A 10,032-nucleotide genomic window follows, 5' to 3' on the forward strand; every position below is an offset into this window, starting at 1 on the left:
ACGAGTCCATCACTTCTATCTTATCCCACAGGCACTTAAAACTAATCTAGAATATTTATATTTTATCAAGAGCCTACTTAATCACTGAATATAAAAGGTGATAGAGGCATGAAATCTAGTGCATCCAGGGGAACTATGATGCATTATGCAGTCTAAAATATACTGGAGGTATGATTTGGTTTACTCAAATTTAGTAGCACCAAACTTTTACTGATTTTTCTGTAAGTTAGATTAATTTGATTTTATAAAAGGGAAAAATGTAGATTGATTTTTTTTTTTGGCTGAGTGACCAGCAAGTGATAATTGAGTTTATTAGCCTCTTTAAAAATAGGAGATCATAATTCAGTAAATCAGATGGATTACATTCAAATAATGTGTGCTGGATTCATGCATACTGTATTTTCTTGATGGCAGACAAGACAAGCATCTTGTTAGGTAGAAAAACTGTAATACCTTATGATTGTAGTTTTTAAACAAACCTTATTCATTCTATTTCTTCATTTTTTGGTTTGAATAGTATAGTTCTCTTTAAATATTTCAATACAATAATTTATATGATGTTTATGTATCTTCTTTGAACTATCTTTTTTTTTAAATCTGGGAAACCAATCATATGAAGAAAAAGTTTTAAATTTCTCAAAATAGTAAAGTTCCAAAATTATTATGTATGTCAACATTTTTTTTCATTCTTGAAATTAGTCTCTGCATATGTAACTTTTTTTCCTACCCCCTCTCCCTTTTGAATTTTAATGTAAGATGACATTACTGTTCTTTTCCTGGAATATACAAGATTTAAGTATTCTAGTAAGTATTAAATTGTGCAATTAAAATCTGACATTGGTTTTTTACAAGAAACATATTCCCCAAAGGAAATATATATGCAGGACATTTATTATTATGTATCTTTGTGGAAATTCAACATTTACTACGTCTGTGGGGTCTCTGATTTACTGTTCTAATCATAAAACAATAAGTGATACAGAACATTTTTTTAACAATGATCATTAAATAATGTGCTACATGTACTGAATTTAGGGTCTAAGGATTATCCAGATATATCACACAGGAGTTTTACATCTTTTTACTTTAGTAGAGGGGATCAGCTAGTTTCTTTATTACATCACAATTTATTCCACCTAAATTTAATTCTTGAAATGGAAAACTTTACACATTTTTATATTAGAATTTAATTTAGGGATAGGAGCTTTAAAATTCACCATAGCAAGGGCATACTAAACTCCAGATTTTCTCAATTGCTATTTAATATTTTGGTGTTTAGTTGAATGGATGGATAAATGTGATTTAAAATTTTCTCCCTAGATTTCCCTAGATTCAGTAATTTATAATCTAGTGACTATTTGATACACCTTTAAAGCATTATAGTTGTATTATTATTCCATGAAAAAATTAACTGAGAAATTTTGAGGAAAAGAAGAATAAATATTTTTGAATGCAAAGGTAATAATGCATCCACATTACATAAAGGATTTTCAGAGTGTAGTGCAAGAAATTAATTCCCTCTATGCACTTAATACATATATTGGTAGTGAGAAGAAAGATCCAATAAACTACTGGCCTCTTTATAAATGCAGTTGAACTAATATTTCTATTATCAAAAATATTGGGATAAAATATTTAATAATTCCAATTTAACCAATAATTAGTGATACTATTGCATCTATGAAAGGAGGAAAAGTTCTAAGCCTGATGACTTACCACATTGACTATCACATACTTACATACACACTGAAACTTCCAGTACAACTGGAGTTTTAAAATATTTTTCTTGAAAAACATTTTCCTAGCCTCTCTTAGTGAGCCTTAATAGCTGTGATTTTGATAGCTTCTAAAGAATCTGTTGGCTATACAACTTTCTTAATACTGATGCCAAAACAACATGCCGTTTTCAGATAATACGATTCTTGATTATCCATCTGGCACAATCTGATTTTATAAAGAGGTGTCTTATAATACTTTGTTACAAATATAATGGATACATACTTCATAAAAATTGAAATCAATAATGATTTCATAATTGTAAGAGAAAAAGCCTTTGATGTTGATATAAGTTCATTTAAAATTTTAAATCAACCTACTTTAGATGGCTTGTATTATAACCTACTATAACCAATACACCAACTAAATCAACATAAAAACAAAATCAGTAACATATCAATCAATTCCCCAGCTATCGATCTTCCATGGGGCTTTTCTCTCTAAAGACCGTGTAGATAATTTTTAAATAATATTCTGAATGATAAGAAGGTACTACTCTGACTTTATAAGTCAAGATTTCCCCCCAGAATGTGGAAGCTTTACAAGCTTCAAGAATTAGATCAACAGAATCTACCTAAGATGAATGGTCCTGAAGATAATGAGAACAACCATACAGGGCTTAATACAATATGTGATAACCAGCATCTTGAATTTTTCCCAGAAGCCAACTTGTAACCAGTGCAACTCCCATAGCATTAAGGTGCCTCTGCTATAGCACCTATTACTCAGTGGATGGGCAATTTCATTCTATGCCAACTGTAATTTCCAAGTGATCTTCAAGAATAGTTCCATGTAGTTGGAAGTATAGGTATTTTAACTAGGAACTGATGAAGGTATGAGTCACTCTTGCCATGACTCCTAGTTCAAGAAAATTCACTACTGGTGGAGCAATTGGATATAGCCAAGGATTTATCTTACCATGAAACACATTATTTTCATAGGTTTTGAAAGAGAATCCCCAGACTGTGGCCAAAATCTTCAGGATTATCTCAGCCAAAGCTGTCTAAACTACTTTGGTACAAGAAGCCTCTTTTTGTAATAGTAGCTCCTCCTTGCTGAGGTCCTCCTAAATCTGTTTCTTCACATGGATTCAGATGAAACTTTTGAAAAAAGACTTGGTCAAATACATACTTTTTATTTTAAAAAATTAGTTTGATTAATACGTAGTTCCTAAATCTGCTAGTATTGTTATGACAATGGAAATATTTTCATCAATATGTGTTATGGAACTTATCATCATTATCTTAAAACTGCTACTGGATATTTATTTTTCTCCTCCCTCCCTCCCTCTAAAAAATGGGTCCCAAACAGCAGAGATGCATTTGAAAATTCTTCCCTTTTCTACAGCTCCTGATGATACCTCTGTTAAGAAATAATGGTAGTAACCGACAACTGCAATCTTTTTCAATATGTTGCTCTTCAAATGACTCAAACTACAACTGTTATTGCTCCAAGCTAGCAGTCATTGGAAACAAACTGATCTAGTGATTAATGCAAGAAACTGGGAGATTGTGAGTTCTAATCCCACTTTAGGCAAGAAGACTGCTTTCTCAGCACAAACCACCTTACAAAATATTTAAGCATGCATAGGCATCCTTTAAAATGATGCAGCATCAATACTACTTAGCCTTACTCTTCTCCTGCTTCTGGAAATTATTTTTTTGTATGCAGTTTACGGACAGCTTATGTATGTAGTTTGTCCATTATATCTGAAGTATGCTAAATTGCTCTGTTAAATTGTGAATTTGCTAATGCCACCATAATCAAAGGACCTACTCTAAGTATGAATAAACTTTGATCTAATTCTAGACCTTATTGTATATAGAATCATAGGACTGTAAGGAATCTTGGAGATCTTTTAGTCCAACCCCTTGCCCTTGGCAGGAATCCTTGTAACAGAATAACAAAGTTGGAAGGGATCTTGGAGGACTTCTAGCCCAACCCCCTGCTCAGGCAGGAAACCCTATACTATTTATACTATTTGAGACAAATGCTTGTCCAATCGCTTCTTTAAAATCTCTAGTGTTGGAGTACCCACAACTCCAGGAGACAAGCTGTTCTACTGATTAATCACTCTGAATGTCAGGAAATTCTTCCTTATTTCTTCTGACCCATTGCTTCTTGTCCTATTCTCAGGTGCTATGGAAAAGAAGTCAAAACCCACTTCCCTATGACAGCACTTCAAATATGGAAAAACTGATATTAGGTCTCCCTCAGGCCTTCTCTGCATTAGACTAAATATATTTGTTTCCTTGGCCATTCATCATACAATGTAGTCTCCACACACCTTATCATCTTTGTTGCTCTTCTCTGCGCTCATTCTAGGATCTCGAATTCTTTTTTATATCATGATTGGAAATGGACACAATATTCCAAATGTGGCCTCACTAGTGCGGTATAGAGCAGAACTATCACGCCCTGTGATCTTATCCTCTGTTGATGCAGCCTAGGATTATGTTGGCTTTTTTGGCAGCTGTAGAACACTCTTGATTCATACTTAAGTGGCGGCCCACCAGGACACCTAAAGCCCTCTCTCAGACATTACTGTTGAGCCAGGTACTGCCTATTCTAAACTTGTGCATCTGGTTTTTCTTGCCTATGTGAAGGCTCTTACATTTCACACTGCTGAACTGCGTCTTTCTGAATTCTGAAGCTATCTTCCAAAGCGGTAGCAATTTGTCCCAGCTTTGTGTCATCCACAAATTTTATGAGTGCCCTTCAGTCTCCTCATCTAGGTCATTTATGTAGATACTGAAGAGTTAATTCCCACATTTAAATTTACTTTACAAATCAAATGAAGTCATCTGTCAGAAATGGAAACTCATTTATTCTTACATCAAATCATTGTGAGCTGTTCTTAATACAATCCTCACTTGACTTATTTTAAGTCAATACAACTGATTAGAAGTGCAGAAAAAACAATTGCTATCAGTTGGCCTTCCATTGAGGATCTGTATACTGCACGAGTCAGAGGGCTGTGCAAATACCTACAGACCCCTCACATGGACATAAATTGTTTCAACTTCTACCCTCAAAACGACGCTATAGGACACTACACAACAAAACAACTAGACACAAGGACAGTCTTTTCCCAAATGCCATTATTTGCTTAACAACTAATTCCCACAACACTGCCAAATAATTTACCAACTCCGTATTACTCTTATTCTTCTCTTCCTTCTTAGTATCTATCTCTTCCCACTTATGAATATAACCATGTTGCTTGTATCTTTCAATTTATATTGTTTGTTTCCTAGTATGACTTGATAGCTTATTAGTAACCTTGACTATCACCAAGTGTTGTATCTTTTTATGCTTGATGAATGTATTTTATTCTTCTTATGTAGAGAGCATATGCACCAAAGACAAATGCCTTGTATGTCCAAACACACCTGGCCAATAAAGAATTCTATTCTACTCCATTCTATTCTATTCATTTTCAAACTCTTATGATAATTATTTTCTATTAAGCATTTTTAGATATTTACTTAGCACTTCATAATGAGAATTCTTTTATTGCTTTGAGTGAAGGAAGAAGCCCTCAGTAGCATTCCTAGAATTCCAATGAAACTGAATCAGCTAGTCTCTGTTATTTATTATTTATTCAAACAATCTTTTAAAATGCAGGCCAAAACAACACTCAAGCTATTTTGCGGTCTCTAGATGGAGCTGTGGATTCAGTAATATTCTGTAACTTGTTTGACAAAATCTACTAAAATACCTGCTGTTTCTCCTATGAGGAAATCCACGGCCCTGGAAGTCTTTGAGGATATGTAAATAGTATTTACTGTTTCGCCAGGGTCATTGCTTTGTGAAATCTATTTGAATCGGCTGTATAAAAACTGCTGTAGTGATAAATCTCCATTCCACCTACCTTGTGGCCTTTAATGCAGCTGTTGAATTTCAGGAGCACGGAAAAAAAAAGAAGTAAAAATAAAAACTTGTTTTCATTTCATAGAATCTGTTCAAATGAATAAAGGGACCATTTCCTGAACTTCTTTGTATTCTTTGTTAAAATGTATAAGTGCAGAAATTTACAAACAATTTACCAGGCGAGTGACATTACTTTGGAAACAATGTACAGAGAAAAAGTTGGATCTTTAAAAATGACACCCATCTTCTTCTCCAAGGAAGTCTTTAAGAAGATGGATAGCCATCTGTCTGAAACAGTATAGGGTTTCCTGCCTAAGCAGGGGGTTGGACTAGAAGACCTCCAAGATCCCTTCCAACTCTACTATTGTATTGTATTAAGGAGATTGGAAGTGCATGCAAAGCATTCTTCACACTTCAGGCCTATTTATCTCACAAACGTTTTTCTGAGCTAGTTTAGGATTACTGGCTCAAAGTCATGGAAAGTTTCATGGCTGAGAAGATTTGACACCCCCCCCCATTCTTTTTATAATCTAGTCCTTCTGTGCTGGGAATGATAGACATTGTAGTATAATGCATGTAGGATCAAGATGTATTGGTATGTAATCAACACTTCTGGAAGGCCTCAGAATAAGGAAAGCTGCTTTAACCACTGAACATACCTTTCAGTTGATATTCAAAGTTAATAAAAAAGTATTATTTCTATTAGGAAAAATCCTTACTCCATCTATTGCAACATCTTCGCTCTGCCAACTATGTCACAGAATAGTAGCTCACCAATACCACAGGCAAGAATTGGCACAGGCAGCACTGAATTCTGTGTTTGCACAAGTAAATATCTTTGGAGGCAAGGGAGAACAATGTTACTAATGACTCAAGTAATAAATTGGAATTTTCACAATGGTCTCGAGTGCCTGAACAGACAAAGTGCTTTGCGTTGTTTCTGTAAGAACCACCATTTTCTTTGGACAAAAATGTTTTTAGTTATATCGCTGCCCAATTTTAGGTCATCCTTTTATTTTTATATTTCTTAAGAATGCCTTAATTATCTTTTTGCAGAAAGGCAATGCAAAAACATTAATTATCAAGAAATATAAACCAGAAATATGTGTTTCATTGTTAAAAAGCTAGCTGTTAATGAATTTGGGGGTTTATGAAAAAGATTGGTGCAGAATTGTGAAACGGAACACAAACGTTTATTATTTTTCTAATGTCTCAAACAACTGATAGATCTAAGTTAAAAAGAATTCCTGATTATACTTGAACAACTCAAATAGGGATTGATTATTTTTAACTTAGTCTGTCAGCAAAATGTCAATTAAAGAGATGGACTTGCTGCAGCATAAGTAATTGAGTACCTCTCTGCCAATGTTACATAGATGTATTCTAGTAGTTATAATAACTGCTGGATTATAAACATATTCTGCCACACACAGAAACATAGTATTAATTTTAATATTAAACTTCTTAGGGGATTTACTTAGATATTTTTAGCACATTTATCTATAGTTTAAAGAGCCAGAGGTATCCTATTACTAGAGACAAGTAGCCTTAAGCGCCATTATGTTTAAGCACATGTTAACTCTCTGTCAAGTCAATGGTACTTCAAGTATGTTTCAAACCAATTTTATCTCATTGTTAATTGCATTTTCTGAATCCACACTGTAACCACTGAGTTTTAACAAAACCACTATTAAACACTGAAAGGACCAAAGCAATTTGCTGTGTAGAAATTTGTACTTGTTACAAATTTGGCGAGGATGCAAGTATACCAAATTTAAGCATCTGTCTGGTTGGGCAGTCCAAGAATTGAAAGAGTTGTCATAGCCACTATTACTTCCCTCGGATCAGTAGTTCTTACTCCTTAAGGTCTCTTTTGTTCCTTTGTGAAACGGCCACTGTGTTCAAACACACTTCTTTGAACTTTCATACTGAAATTTTTATACCTCCCCGATCAAGAGACTTGAGCACATTAAGTGAGAACATAGCTACCGCTCAGAGCTTCATTCTCACTTTAACATCTCACATTGCACCATTTAAATTACCGTATTTTTCAGACTATAAGGTGGTCCGAAGCATAAGATGCACCTAGCTTTTGGGGAGAAAAACAATAAAAAAAATCTGCCACCTATCGCCACCTCTGCATGTCCCATTTTCAGCCTCCATGTGTCCCATTTTTGGCCGATTCAAGGCGGCGAGGATCACCGTGCCAATTACCTCTGCCTGGAACAACCCGAAAATGGGATGCAAGGAGGCCGAAAAGGGGGCACATGGAGGCAGTGAGAGGTGGCAGCAGTGATGGGTGGCAATGGTGCCAATGGGCGGCGGCGATCCCTGCAGCCTGGAACAGCTGATGGGTAGTACTCCGTGAGGCAGATCCAACTGCCAATGAGTTGCTTGTGCTAAATCAGGCTGCGCTGAAGCTGCTCACACTGTTTGCTGTAAAAAGTGGCAAATTGCTGGGAGGCAGAGGCCGAAGGTTGGTGGCCAGCAGGTGGGCGGGGATTTGGCAATATTCGCTGTATAAGATGCACGGACATTTCCACCCACTTTTTTGGGGGAGAAAAGTGCATCTTATACTCTGAAAAATAAGGTAACCAAGTTTCTTCCTCAAATCTATTTTTTGAGCATGAAAAATATTTAATAATAAGATGTGCCTTGTTAAAATACTATCAGTGAGTTACCTCAGTGATTACAAGTTTTGCACCATAGAAGGACAGTTTTGGCAAGTGTTAAGGCCAAGGGAGTCTTTGAAGACAGAAAAAATTCTAAAGGAAGATTTTCTTTAATTAATCATTTTTCCAGCTTGATTGGTATTCAGATTTAGCAGTCTCCAGGCAAACTCTCTTCTGATATTGTATCAAAATATTAAATTTGATAAGACACCCTGTCAGAACAGTCTCATTCTGTTTCAGAATTCAATTCTTTTGATTTCTGAAATTCCTTTGATGGTCAATTGCAATTTCCCGGGCATTCCACCAAGCGTTTTCCGGCATTTTAACATGGACAAAGCTCTTGCTTCTCTCTCCTTCACCTTCCTCTGAGTTACCTCAAGTTCTACTTCAATAAAAAACTTCCACAAGGAGGCAAAATATGCAATTCCAACGGGATTTTCAGATGTCAGTAGTGGACTGAACACGCTCTCATAGCTTCATCTGAAAGAATGATACCAATTTTTGAAGACTTGTTAGAAAGATTTTTGAGAAACCATACATGATGTGTTTTAAAATCTAGAAATGTGCTAAAGAAATGCTTTCTGCTAGGAGTGCAATGTATTATACAGCTATGCTAATTTGCATAAAATAAACATCCCAAATGAAGAGATTTACAAAACATAGAATGTAGAATCAAAGAGCTAAAAGGAACCTCAAGAGTTCTTCTAGTCCAACCCCCTGCTCAAGGCAGAGACCTTATACGTCCTGGGTCAAATAGTTGTCCAGTCTATTTTTGAAAACCTCCAGTGATGGAGCACTTACAACTCTGGGCAGCAAGCTGTTCCACTGATTGTTCTTGCTGTCAGAAAATTTCTCCTTACTTCTAGGCTGGATCTCTCTTTAACAAGTTCGACTCATTCATTTTTGTCCTACCCTCTGGTGCTTTGAAAAATATTTGAAAAAATAAGTCAATCCACTCTTCTTTGTGACTGTACTGGAAGTACCGAAAGACAGTTGATCCTTCTCTTCCTTGATGCTTCTCTTCGATAGGTTAGACTTACCTGCCTTCCTCAACCATTCATCATACAATTTGGCTTCTGGATCCTTTATCATCTTTGTTGCTCATCTCTGCTTATGTTCTAGGCTCGGCATAAGTTTGCATCGTGATATCAGTGTATCATAGAAAGGCTATGGAACTGTATCAACACTATTGTAGTTTTCTTGTCCCAATGTAAAATGCTTTTTGTTTGAACAGAACAGAGCTCACAGATGCACGCACTGCTAATGATATGACATTTAATATCTGTCTGTTAATGCTTTGTCCAAAGGCATTATTTAAAAAAAAAAGAGGGAGAAAAAAAAAGACGTCCAGTACAGAGAAAAGAAGAGATTCTGTTGAATTTGGAAGGTTACAGCACATAGGAAGTGGAGCGTTGAAATGTTGCAAATCCTTTTTCCTGCTGGGCAATCAAGCTGAAAAAAATAATTGGCGGCAGTGAGAGCATTTTTTCTAAGCTTAATTGCTTTGTAAGGGTCACAGGATAAAGAGGAAGGTTATCTTTTCTTACATACTTTTACACTTATGCTTTGAAATTCTTTCCCTATTCCCCATTGCAAATTAAGCTTTAACAAATATTTTCTGTTGGCACATTCTTACCTGCCCTAGTTTAAAAACCACATAGAAGGAATTTTTGGAAATTAGATCCCAGGGCTTTTGCTTCCTATCCCAATT

This window comes from Natrix helvetica, assembly GCF_964273705.1.
Source record: "Natrix helvetica genome assembly, chromosome: 4".
NCBI classification, from domain to species: Eukaryota; Metazoa; Chordata; class Lepidosauria; order Squamata; family Natricidae; genus Natrix; species Natrix helvetica.